The sequence below is a fragment of the Triticum dicoccoides genome, chromosome 5B, assembly GCF_002162155.2.
Source record: "Triticum dicoccoides isolate Atlit2015 ecotype Zavitan chromosome 5B, WEW_v2.0, whole genome shotgun sequence".
In the NCBI taxonomy this organism is placed as follows: Eukaryota; Viridiplantae; Streptophyta; class Magnoliopsida; order Poales; family Poaceae; genus Triticum; species Triticum dicoccoides.
Window position 1 is genome coordinate 98,734,864 of NC_041389.1, and position 13,517 is coordinate 98,748,380.

The following is a 13,517-nucleotide window of genomic DNA, read 5'->3' on the forward strand; positions in this document are numbered from 1 at the left end:
CGCGCCGGAGGTTGGAGCGGATGGTCAGCCTCAACCTGACCGAGCCTCAAGCAATGATCCGCGCTCCAAGGCGCCGACCGTTGCTGGAGGCGGCCCGGCGGGGACCGACCAGCCGCCCATTCCACCAAGGGACACCGCCGACTCTGATGTCCAGCCGCACGCCTCCCTGACTGGTGCCGCTGACTCCGTCGTCCAGCCGGAGCCCTCTGCTGCACCGACCGGCACCGCCGACTCCATCTACTAGCCGGAGCCTTCTGCTGCCCCTTAGGATGTTTGTCTTTTTCTTTTGATGCTCGCCGATAACCCACAAGTGTAGGGGATCACAACAGCTTTCGAGGGTAAAGTATTCAACCCAAATTTATTGATTTGACATAAGGGGAGCCAAAGAATATTCTTGAGTATTAGCAGTTGAGTTGTCAATTCAACCACACCTGGATAACTTAGTATCTGCAGCAAAGTATTTAGTAGCAAAAGTAGTATGATAATAAAGGTAACGGTAGCAAAGGTAAAGATAAATGTTTTTGGGTTTTTGTAGTAGTTGTAATAGTAGCAACGGAAAAGTAAATAAGCGAAGAACAATATGTGAAAAGCTCGTAGGCAATGGATGAGTGATGGATAATTATGCCGGATGCGATTCCTCATGCAATAGCTATAACATAGGGTGACATAAAACTAGCTCCAATTCATCAATGTAATGTAGGCATGTATTCCGTAAATAGTCATACGTGCTTATGGAAAAGAACTCGCATGACATCTTTTGTCCTACCCTCCCGTGGAAGCGGGGTCCTAGCGGAAACTAAGGGATATTAAGGCCTCCTTTTAATAGAGAACCGTAACAAAGCATTAGCACATAGTGAATACATGAACTCTTCAAACTACGCCCATCACCGAGAAGTATCCCGATTGTTGTCACTTCGGGGTTGTCGGATCATAACACATAATAGGTGACTATATACTTGCAAGATAGGATCAAGAACACACATATATTCATGAAAACATAATAGGTTCAGATCTAAAATCATGGCACTCAGGCCCTAGTGACAAGCATTAAGCATACCAAAGTCATGGCAACATCAATCTCAGAACACAGTGGATACTAGGGATCAAACCCTAACAAAACTAACTTGATTACATGGTAAATCTCATCCAACCCATCACCGTCCAGCAAGCCTGCGATGGAATTACTCACGCACGGCGGTGAGCATCATGAAATTGGTGATGGAGGATGGTTGATGATGACGACGACGATGAATCCCCCTCTCCGGAGCCCCGAACGGACTCTAGATCAGCCCTCCTGAGTGAGATTAGGGCTTGGCGGCGGCTCCGTGTCGTAAAACACGATGAAACTTTCTCTCTGACTTTTTTCTCCCCGAACGTGAATATATGGAGTTGGTGTTGAGGTCGGTGGAGGTCCAGGGGGCCCACGAGATAGGAGGGCGCACCCTAGGGGGGGCTGTCTTGTGGACAGCCTGTGGGCCCCCTGGTATTGATTCTTTCAGCAAAAATTCTTATTAATTCCAAAAAGTGCCTCCGTGGATTTCAGGACATTCCGAGAACTTTTCTTTTCTATACATAAAACAACATCATGGCAGTTCTGGTGAAAACAGCGTCAGTCCGGGTTAGTTTCATCCAAATCATGCAAGTTAGAGTCCAAAACAAGGGCAAAAGTGTTTGGAAAAGTAGATACGTTGGAGACTTATCAACTCCCCCAAGCTTAAACCTTTGCTTGTCCTCAAGCAATTCAGTTGACAAACTAAAAGTGATAAAGAAAAACTTTTACAAACTCTGTTTGCTCTTGTTGTTGTAAACATGAAAAGCCAGCATTCAAGTTTCAGCAAATATTATGAACTAACCATACTCACAATAACACATATGTCTCACAATTACTCATATCAATAACATAATCAACTAGCGAGCTATAATAATAAAACTCGGATGACAACACTTTCTCAAAATAAACATAACATGATGTAACAAAATGGTATCTCGCTAGCCCTTTCTGAGACCGCAAAACATAAATGCAGAGCACCTTTAAAGATCAAGGACTGACTAAATATTGTAATTCATGGTAAAATAGATCCAGTCAAGTCATACCCAATATAAACCGATAGTAATGAATGCAAATGACAGTGTGCTCTCCAGCGGGTGCTTTTTAATAAGAAGGGTGATGACTCTACATATAAGTAAATAGATAGGCCCTTCGCAGAGGGAAGCAGGGATTTGTAGAGGTGCCAGAGCTCGATTTTAAAATAGAGATTGAATAACATTTTGGGCGTCATACTTTTGCTGCCAACGCAACAACTATGAGATGGCTGTATCTTCCATACTACATGCATTATAGGCAGTTCCCAAACAGAATGGTAAAGGTTTATACTCCCCCAACCACCAACAAGCATCAATCCATGGCTTGCTCGAAACAACGAGTGCCTCCAACATACAACAACCCTGGGGGAGTTTTATTTAATTATTTTGATTTGCTTTGATCTTTTTGGATCATGGGACTGGGCATCCCGGTTACCGGCCCTTTCTCGTGAATGAGGAGCGGAGTCCACTCCTCTTGAGAATAACCCACCTAGCATGGAAGATATAGGCAGCCCTAGTTGTAACATGAGCTGCTCGAGCATACAAACCAGAATTTCATTTGAAGGTTTGGAGTTTGGCACATACAAATTTACTTGGAATGGCAGGTAAATACCACATATAGGAAGGTATAGTGGACTCATATGGAACAACTCTGGGTTTAAGGAGTTTGGATGCACAAGCAGTATTCCCGCTTAGTACAGGTGAAGGCTAGCAAAAGACTGGGAAGCGACCAACTGAGAGAGCGACAACAGTCATAAACATGCATTAAAATTAATTCACACCGAGTACAAGCATGAGTAGGATATAATCCACCATGAACATAAATATCATGAAGGCTATGTTGATTTAATTCAACTACATGCGTGAACATGTGCCAAGTCGAGTCACTCAATTCATTCAAAGGAGGATACCATCCCATCATATCACATCATAATCATTCTAATAGCATGTTGGCACGCAAGGCAAACCATTATAACTCATAGCTAAACAAGCATGGCACAAGCAACTATAATCTCTAAATGTCATTGCAAATATGTTTACTTCATAATAGCTGACTCAGAAACGATGAACTCATCATATTTACAAAAACAAGAGAGGTCGAGCTCATACCAGCTTTTCTCATCCCAATAAGTCCATCATATATCGTCATTATTGCCTTTCACTTGCACGACCGAACGATGTGTATAATAATAAGAGTGTACGTGCATTGGACTAAACTGGAATCTGCCAGCATTCAACTCAAGAGAGAAGACAAGTAATATGGGCTCTAAGTTAAATAAACAATCATGCATATAAGAGCCACTAAGCATTTTCAATATAGTCTTCTCGGCCCCAAAAAGAAAGGAAAGAAAATAAAACTATTTACACGGGAAAGCTCCCAACAAGTAAGAAGAAGAACTAGAAATCTTTTTGGGTTTTCATTTTAATTCTACTACAAGCATGGAAATTAAACTAACTAATTTTTTTTGGTTTTTCTTAAAGTTAATCAAACACACAAGAAGAAAACGAGAAAAAGAAATTTAAACTAGCATGGATAATACAATGAAAGAGTATGAGCACCGACGACTAGTGTTCAAACATGAATGTAAAGTCGGTGAGAAATACGTACTCCCCCAAGCTTAGGCTTTTGGCCTAAGTAGGTCTAATACCAATGACCGCCTTGCTGATATCCATAAGTGAAACTGGGGTTGTACTGAGATGCAAAGGCAACATCCTCCTGAGCAGCAGCGTGTTGGCGAGCTGACTCCATTCCCCTCTCGTATTCAGCTGCTTCTTCCCTAGTGACAACATATCTTCCTTTTGCCTGATAATCAAAAAGGTAGGGGGCAGGAAGAGTAACAGGGACGACCTTGCGCCTGTCATAGATTAGTTGATAATGGAGGAATTGTTCATTCCTCTCAAGAAAATGATGATCGAACATAGCTTCTTTTTCCAAATAAACAGGAGGTAAAATCATATCCCCCTCTCGTGGAGCTATATTAAAAAAATTAGCCACACGGATTGCATAAATTCCTCCAAATAAACCCCCCCTTCTACTATTATTCTGCAACCTACGTGCAACTATTGCCCCCAAGTTATAACGTTTATAACCTGACACAGCACTCTTGAGGACACAAAGATCAGGGACACACATGTGACATGCTTCGTCCTTACCATTAATGCATCTACCAATAAAGAGAGCAAAATAATGTATAGCAGGAAAATGAATGCTCCCTATGGTAGCTTGTGCCATGTCCCTAGATTCTCCCACAGTAATACTAGCAAGAAAATCTCTAAATTCAGATTTGCAAGGATCATTAATATTACCCCACTGCGGGAGTTTGCAAGCAGTTGTGAAATCCTCTAAATCCATGGTATAAGATGTATCATAAATATCAAACATGACACTAGGAGAATTACGCGCACAGATATATTGGAACTTCCGCACAAAGGAATCAGTCGATTGATAGTATTGAGGACACTTATCTTGTAAGAAGTCCTCCAGCTCGGCATTACGCACATGCGCGTCAAATTCCTCCTTGAAGCCTGCTTCGACCATAAAATCATCGGATGGCCACTCACAAGCTCGTACATTTGCGTCCCTCGGCAATTCAACATCTTGCTCACGTATAGCAATCCTTGGCCCTTTCTTTGCCGAGGAACCACCTTGGTACATTCTTCTAAGCATAATTATTTTTCTAAAAATTTCTGAAATTTTAGTAACTTCAAAATGAAAGTGAATAAAACTAAACAAGATTGGTAGTAACTACTCCTACAAGTGCCTAGAGCCTATATCATGCATTGGAATTGCTTGGGACCTCAAAATTTTAACATGCAAGCTCAAGAACATGGTCACCTATGTAGCAAAAATTTGCAATGAATAAAGCACTATAACAAAAACTAATTGGACCGATGGAGGAGTCACATACCAAGCAACAATCTCCCAAAGCAGTTTTGTAAATGGAGCTTTGAGCAAGGAGATCGAAAATCACAGCAAAATGAGCTAGAACTCGTGCTTGAGCTGGATGGGGATTTTTTTGGGTAGAATATGAAGTGTGTGGGTGCTGGCATAAGTGGAGGGGGTCCACCAGAGGCCCACGAGGCAGGGGGCGCGCCCTATAGGGGGGGGGCCTCCACTCTCGTGGCCTGGTGCTTGCCCCTCCTGCAGTGTTTTGAGTGCCTAAAATCCTCAAATATTCCAAAAAAATCATACTAAATTTGCAGGGCATTTGGAGCACTTTTATTTTCAGACTATTTTTTTAATGCACGGATAATTCAGAAAACAGACAGATAATACTATTTTTGCTTAATTTATTCTAAATAACAGAAAGTAAAAAGAGGGTACAGAAAGTTGTGCCTTCTAGTTTCATCCATCTCGTGATCATCAAAATGAATCCACTAACAAGGTTGATCAAGTCTTGTTAACAAACTCATTCTGAATAACACGGAACTGGAGAAATTTCGAATAACATTAAGTTACCTCAACGAGGATATGAAAATCCCCAACAATAAGAATATCATAATTTTTCTTGACAGTAGGGAGAGGAAATTCAAAACCTCCAAAAATGATAGTTGGAACTTTTTCAATAGAATTGATGCTATGAACTTGAGATTGTTTCCTCGGAAAGTGTACCATATGCTCATTACCATTAACATGAAAAGTGACATTGCCTTTGTTGCAATCAATAACAGCCCCTGCAGTATTAAGAAAAGGTCTACCAAGGATAATAGACATACTATCGTCCTCAGGAATATCAAGAATAACAAAGTCCGTTAAGATAGTGACATTTGCAACCACCACATGCACATCCTCACAAATGCCGACAGGTATAGCAGTTGATTTATCAGCCATTTGCAAAGATATTTCAGTAGGTGTCAACTTATTCAATTCAAGTCTACGATATAAAGAGAGAGGCATAACACTAACACCGGCTCCAAGATCACATAAAGCAGTTCTAACATAATTTCTTTAAATGGAGCATGGTATAGTTGGTACACCCGGATCTCCAAGTTTCTTTGGTATTCCACCCTTAAAAGTATAATTAGCAAGCATGGTGGAAATTTCAGCTTCCGGTATCTTTCTTTTATTTGTGATGATATCCTTCATATACTTAGCATAAGGATTTACTTTTAGCATATCGGTTAAGCGCATACGTAATAAAATAGGTCTAATCATTTCAGCAAAGCACTCAAAATCCTCCTCATCGTTTGTCTTGAATGGTTTAGGAGGAAAGGGCATGGGTTTCTTAACCCATGGTTCTCTTTCTTTACCGTGCTTCCTAGCAACAAAATCTCCCTTATCATAACGTTGATTCTTTGATTGTGGGTTATCAAGATCAACAGCAGGTTCATTCTCTACATCATTGTTTTTGCTAGGTTGAGCATCAACATGAACATTATCATTAACATTATCACTAGGTTCATGTTCATCACCTGATTGAGTTTCAGCATCAGAAATAGAAATATCATTGGGATTCTCAGGTGTGTCTACAATAGGTTCACTAGAAGCATGCAAAGTCCTATCATTTTTCTTTTTCTTCTTTTTAGAATAACTAGGTGCCTCTAAATTATTTCTCTGAGAATCTTGCTCGATTCTCTTAGGGTGGCCTTCAGGATACAAAGGTTCCTGAGTCATTCTACTAGTTCTAGTAGCCACTCTAATAGCAAAGTCATTTTTATTATTTAACTCATCAAGCAAATCATTTTGAGCTTTAAGTACTTGCTCAGCTTGGGTAGCAACCATAGAAGCACATTTGCTAATGAGGTGGAGTTCATCTTTAACTCTAGCCTGATTATCACTTACACATCCTATCTCGAAAGCATTATTCTTTAACTCTCTACCAACATAAGCATTAACAATTTCTTGTCTAGCCGTAAAGTCATCAAATTCATCTAAGCATGGGCTATGAAATTTAGTAGAGGGGGTTTCAACTTTATCATATCTATAGAGAGAATTTACCTTTACTACCTGTGTTGGGTTATCACGACAATGTGGTTCTTCATGCGGTATACTAAGACCATGTATTTCTTCAATAGGAGGTAAATTCTTAACATCTTCAGCTTTAATACCTTTTTCTTTCATTGATTTCTTTGCCTCTTGCATATCTTCAGGACTGAGAAATAAAACACCTCTCTTCTTTGGAGTGGGTTTAGGAATAGGCTCAGAAGTTGGCTCAATTGGTTCAGGAATTGCCTCGGGAATTGGCTCAGGAAGAGTCCAATTATTTTCATTAGTCAACATATTATTCAATAATATTTCAGATTCGTCGACTGTTCTTTCCGTGAAAACACAACCAGCACAACTATCCAAGTAGTCCTTGGAAGCATCGGTTAGTCCATTATAAAAGATATCAAGTATTTCATTTTTATTAAGAGGATGATCAGACAAAGCATTAAGTAACCGAAGAAGCCTCCCCCAAGCTTGTGGGAGACTCTCTTCTTTGATTTGCACAAAATTATATATTTCCCGTAAGGCAGCTTGTTTCTTATGAGCAGGGAAATATTTAGCAGAGAAGTAATAAATCACATCCTGGGGAGTACGCACACAACCAGGAGCAAGAGAATTATACCAAGTCTTAGCATCACCCTTTAATGAGAACGGAAATATCTTAAGGATATAATAATAGCGATACTTCTCATCATTAGTAAACAGGGTAGCTATATCATTCAACTTGGTAAGATGTGCCACAACAGTTTCAGATTCAAGGCCATAAAAAGGATCAGATTCAACTAAAGTAATAATCTCAGGATCAACAGAGAATTCATAATCCTTATCAGTAACACAAATAGGTGAAGTAGCAAAATCAGGGTCAGGTTTCATTCTAGCATTAAGAGACCGCTGCTTCCATTTAGCTAATAATTTCTTAAGATCATATCTATCATCGCAAGCAAAGATTTCTCTAGCAGCTTCTTCATTCATAACATAACCCTTAGGAACAACAGGTAATACATAATCATTGGGAGAACCTTCATCATCACTATTATCAATAATAGGTTCTTCAGTAATATCATTCCCCCTAACTCTAGCAAGTTGTTCATCAAGAAATTCACCTAATGGCAAAGTAGTATCAAGCACAGAAGTAGTTTCATCAAGCATAGCAGAAGTGGCATCATCAATAACATGCGACATATCAGAATTCATAGCAGTAGCAGGTTTAGGTGTCTCAAGTTTACTAATAACAGTAGGAGAATCTAGTGTAGAGCTAGATGGCAGTTCCATACCTCCCCTCGTATTTGAGGGCAAAATCTTGGTTTTAGCATCTTTCAAGTTCTTCATAGTGATCAACAGATATAAATCCCAAGTTACTCAGTGAATAAAGCTATGCTCCCCGGCAACAGCGCCATAAATTAGTCTTGATAACCCACAAGTGTACGGGATCGCAACAACTTTCGAGGGTAAAGTATTCAACCCAAATTTATTGATTTGACACAAGGGGTGCCAAAGAATATTCTTGAGTATTAGCAGTTGAGTTGTCAATTCAACCACACCTGGATAACTTAGTATCTGCAGCAAAGTATTTAGTAGCAAAAGTAGTATGATAATAAAGGTAACGGTAGCAAAGGTAAAGATAAATGTTTTTGGGTTTTTGTAGTAGTTGTAATAGTAGCAACGGAAAAGTAAATAAGCGAAGAACAATATGTGAAAAGCTCGTAGGCAATGGATCAGTGATGGATAATTATGTCGGATGCGATTCCTCATGCAATAGCTATAACATAGGGTGACATAAAGCTAGCTCCAATTCATCAATGTAATGTAGGCATGTATTCCGTAAATAGTCATACGTGCTTATGGAAAAGAACTCGCATGACATCTTTTGTCCTACCCTCCCATGGAAGCGGGGTCCTAGCGGAAACTAAGGGATATTAAGGCCTCCTTTTAATAGAGAACCGGAACAAAGCATTAGCACATAGTGAATACATGAACTCCTCAAACTACGGTCATCACCGAGAAGTATCCCGATTATTGTCACTTCGGGGTTGTCGGATCATAACACATAATAGGTGACTATAGACTTGCAAGATAGGATCAAGAACACACATATATTCATGAAAACATAATAGGCTCGGATCTGAAATCATGGCACTCGGGCCCTAGTGACAAGCATTAAGCATAGCAAAGTCATAGCAACATCAATCTCAGAACATAGTGGATACTAGGGATCAAACCCTAACAAAACTAACTTGATTACATGGTAAATCTCATCCAACCCATCACCGTCCAGCAAGCCTATGATGGAATTACTCACACACAGCGGTGAGCATCATGAAATTGGTGATGGAGGATGGTTGATGATGATGACGGCGACGAATCCCCCTCTCCGGAGCCCCGAACGGACTCCAGATCAGCCCTCCCGAGAGAGATTAGGGCTTGGCGGCGGCTCCGTGTCGTAAAACACGATGAAACTTTCTCTTTGATTTTTTTTCTCCCCGAACGTGAATATATGGAGTTGGAGTTGAGATCGATGGAGGAAGGGGGGCCACGAGATAGGAGGGCGCGCCCTAGGGGGGCGCCCCCTGTCTCATGGACAGCCTGTTGGCCCCCTGGTATTGATTCTTTCACCAAAAATTCTTATTAATTCCAAAAAGTGCCTCCGTGGATTTCCAGGACATTCCGAGAACTTTTCTTTTCTACACATAAAACAACATCATGGCAGTTCTGCTGAAAACAGCGTCAGTCCGGGTTAGTTTCATTCAAATCATGCAAGTTAGAGTCCAAAACAAGGACAAAAGTGTTTGGAAAAGTAGATACGTTGGAGACGTATCACTCGCTAGTCTGGAGAACTTGGTTAAATTTGCACAATTCCACCTGCGGGGTGTATATCAAACTCTGTTGAATGCTGGCTGATAGGCCTTTATCTTATGTAAATATTTTATCGTAATTCATGCTTTGCTTTGCCGGCTTCTAACTTTTCTTGCTTTTAAGCTCCGTGCTTTTTTCCTTTGCCGCCCTCCCTCGGCTATCCTCCTGCCAGCCGAGCAGCCGCTCTGCGGACTGCGGCTGGGTTGAGTACTTAGCTTTGATGGGAGAGCAAGTACTTAGCCGTTCGGAGTGTTGGAAAGACAAGCAGAAGTCGGCCGACCGGCTGCTAGGCAGGCAGCCGAACAGGCGTGATGCCGGCCTTGACTATATGCATTCTTTCCTTAGCCATTTTTCATGTGGGCACTGTTTTGCAACCCCTGCCCACCATTCAATCGCTCTGCGAGCTGCGGCTTCTGATAGGGGAAGTTTTTGGTACCAACACACTACTTGTCTGGCTGCAGGAGGCGGCATATAGCAGAAGGCGGCGAGCCTCCGGGCCGACTGGTCGAGCCTGGCCAGGCGGAAATAATAAAATGATACACACTCATAGGCATAACACTTGTCATATAGATAAAAGGAGGGTAGTCCCCGAGTTCTTCTCGGGGGACCCGGAGTCTTCGTACATAATACAAAAGGTAGCATGATACATACTGCTTTCAACTGTAAAATCTTCGGAGGAGGTTTGCGTTCCATGGCCTCTCCGTCTCCTTGCCTGAGTCATCTCTTTTACGTGCTCTGGGCTTCTGAGCACCGATCTGATAGTAGGAATCATTGCCCAACACTTTGCTGATGATGAAAGGGCCTTCCCAAGGTGTCGAGAGCTTGTGCTGGCCGGCTGTTTGCTGGATCAGCCGGAGCACAAGGTCTCCCTCTTGGAAGGATCTTGGCTTCACCTTGTGGTTGTAATATCAGCGCAGACTCTGTTGGTAGATGGCGGACCGGCTAAGTGCCAACAGCCGGCCCTCCTCCAGTAGGTCGACGCCGTCTTCTCGCGCCTCCTTGGTGTCCGCCTCGGTGTACATGGTGACTCGTGGGGAGTCGAACTCTATGTCCGTCGGGATGACGGCTTCAGCATCGTAGATGAGGAAGAAGGGCGTGAAGCCGGTCGACTTTGTTTGGAGGACGGCTGGTAGCTCATCGAGCCAGCAGCCGGTTGAACGCTATAGAGGCTCAACCAGTTGGGGCTTGATGCCAGACAGAATGAGGCCGTTTGCTCGCTCAACTTGGTCGTTTGACTGCGGATGGGCAACGGACGCTAAGTCCAGTCGGATGCCCTGCGTCGCGCCGAAACGAGCCAAGGCTCCTTTGGCAAAGTTTGTGCTGTTGTCGGTGATGATGCTATGTGGTATGCCGTACCGGGTGGTGATGTCGCCGATGAAAGTCACAGCAGTCGGCCCATTCAGCTTCTTGATTGGCTTTGCTTCTATCCACTTGGTGAACTTGTCCACAGCGACAAGTAGATGAGTCATGCCATCACGGGCTGTCTTGAATGGCCCCACCATATCCAAACCCCAAACAGCAAAGGGCCAGGAAATGGGAATGGTCCTGAGTGCAGAAGCTGGCAAGGGTGGCTTGGAGCGGAACTTCTGACACCCTTTGCACTTCTGAACCAACTCTTTGGCGTCTTCTAGAGCAGTCGGCCAGAAGAAACCATGGTGGAAAGCTTTGGCAACAAGTGATCTTGAAGCTGCGTGGTGACCACATTCGCCTTGGTGAATATCTTGGAGGATTGCTTGGCCTTGGTCCGGCTCCACGCAGCGCTGGTACACACCAGTGACACTACGCCGAACCAGTTCTTTGTTGACTATGGTGTATGTTGTTGCCCGCCGTTGCACTTGTCGGGCTAGGATCTCATCGGACGGCAGCTCTTTGTTCACCAGGAAGTTGAGGACGGGTTGAGCCCATGAGGGTGCTGCTATCTCTCCGACTGCCATGACTGCAACTTGTACAAGGGCAGTTGGGCTGGGAGGCAGCGGGTTGAAGTCGACTGCCGCTTGCTGTCTTGAAGAAGTCCCCGGGCTGACTGCTGCAGTCCTCGGGCCGGGTGCGACGACTGCAGTCCTCGGGCCGCTTGACGAAGTCCCCGCGCCGGCTTTTGGTATCCTCAAGTCGGATTCGACTGCTTTAGGAGGGCCCAGCACGAAGATGGAGTCGGACTCTGGTGATGGCTTGACAGACGGCTTGAGGAAGCGCTGCAAGGTGACGCCGGCTGGTATCGCCTGCCGGGTGGAGCCGATCCATGCCAAGGCATCTGCTTGCTCGTTGTCATTTCTTGGCACATGGAGGAACTCGCACTCGTCAAAGTATCCACTGAGTTGCTGTACGAGAAAGCGGTAGCTTGCCATATTCGCGTCCTTGGCATCCCAGTCGCCTGATGACTGCTGGACCACCAAGTCGGAGTCACCATAGCACAGGATCCGGCGAATGCCGAGTTCCTTGGCAAGCCGGAGCCTGTGTATGAGTGCCTCGTACTCAGCTACGTTGTTGGAGGTGGCAAAATGGATTTGCAGCACATATTTGAGTTTGTCGCCTTTGGGAGAGGTGATGACGATGCCGGCTCCCAGACTGGTGTGCATTTTTGAACCATCAAAATGCATCCGCCAATGTGTGGAGTCTGGCGCTGGCGGCAAGTACTGGGTCTCGGCCCAGTCAACGAGGAAGTCGGCCAGTGCTTGTGACTTGATGGCGGTGCGAGGCTGGTAGTAGATGGTATAAGGGGCCAGATCATAGCCCACTTGGCCACTCGGCCCGAAGCATCTCGGCTTCCGGTGATCTCAGCAAGCGGAGTAGTGCAGACAACAGTTATTGGGTGCTCTAGAAAGTAAGGCTTCAGCTTCTTGGCGGCAAAGTGCACACCATAGCACATCTTCTGATAGTGTGGGTAGTTTTGCTTGGAGGCGGACTGTCACACCCTAGCTAGTCATGCATCAGAGTGTGTGCATCATGTTTAAAATTCCATTTAAATTGAAATGGGGATTTGTGAAACCCTCAGAATCATTTCTGAAAAATGAACCAAATAAAAATTTCTCCAAAAGGGTCCAAGAAAATGCTCATGTTGCTCTCTGAAAATATTGGACAGAGATAAAAATCAAACCAATATTTTTAAGAGCTCATAGGTATTTATTTTGGGTATTTGGAATTAATGCATAAATATTTGCATTGGAAATATATTATATATATATATATATTAATATATGTCCAAATATTATGCCATTTATAAAGGAGCTCTGGAATAATATATCTAGCTCCTGCAAAAATTGGCATAAGGTTATAAAATGATTTAATATTTTATTTAAATCAAAACAAATGTCAGAAATTAGAAAACAGAAATAATTAAAAGGGAGAACCTTACCTGGGCTCCTCCCTGTGCAGCCCAGCCAGCTGGCCGGCCCAGCCAGCAGGCGGCCCAGCCCGCCTCCCTCCTCTGTCGTCTTCGTCCTCGACAGAGGGAGGGGAGTGTGGCCGGCGCGCGCGCGTGCCACCGCGCCACGCCACCTCCCTCCCTGCCTACTTGGCGCCCTTCTCGTCGCCCTCGATGCCCCGGACGACGCCACGCCCTCCCCCCTGCTCTCTCCCACTCTCCCGCGGTTCTTCCCTCCTCTCCCTCGCTCTCTCTCTCACGGCCGAACACCACCATCGCCGCCGTTCGCCATAG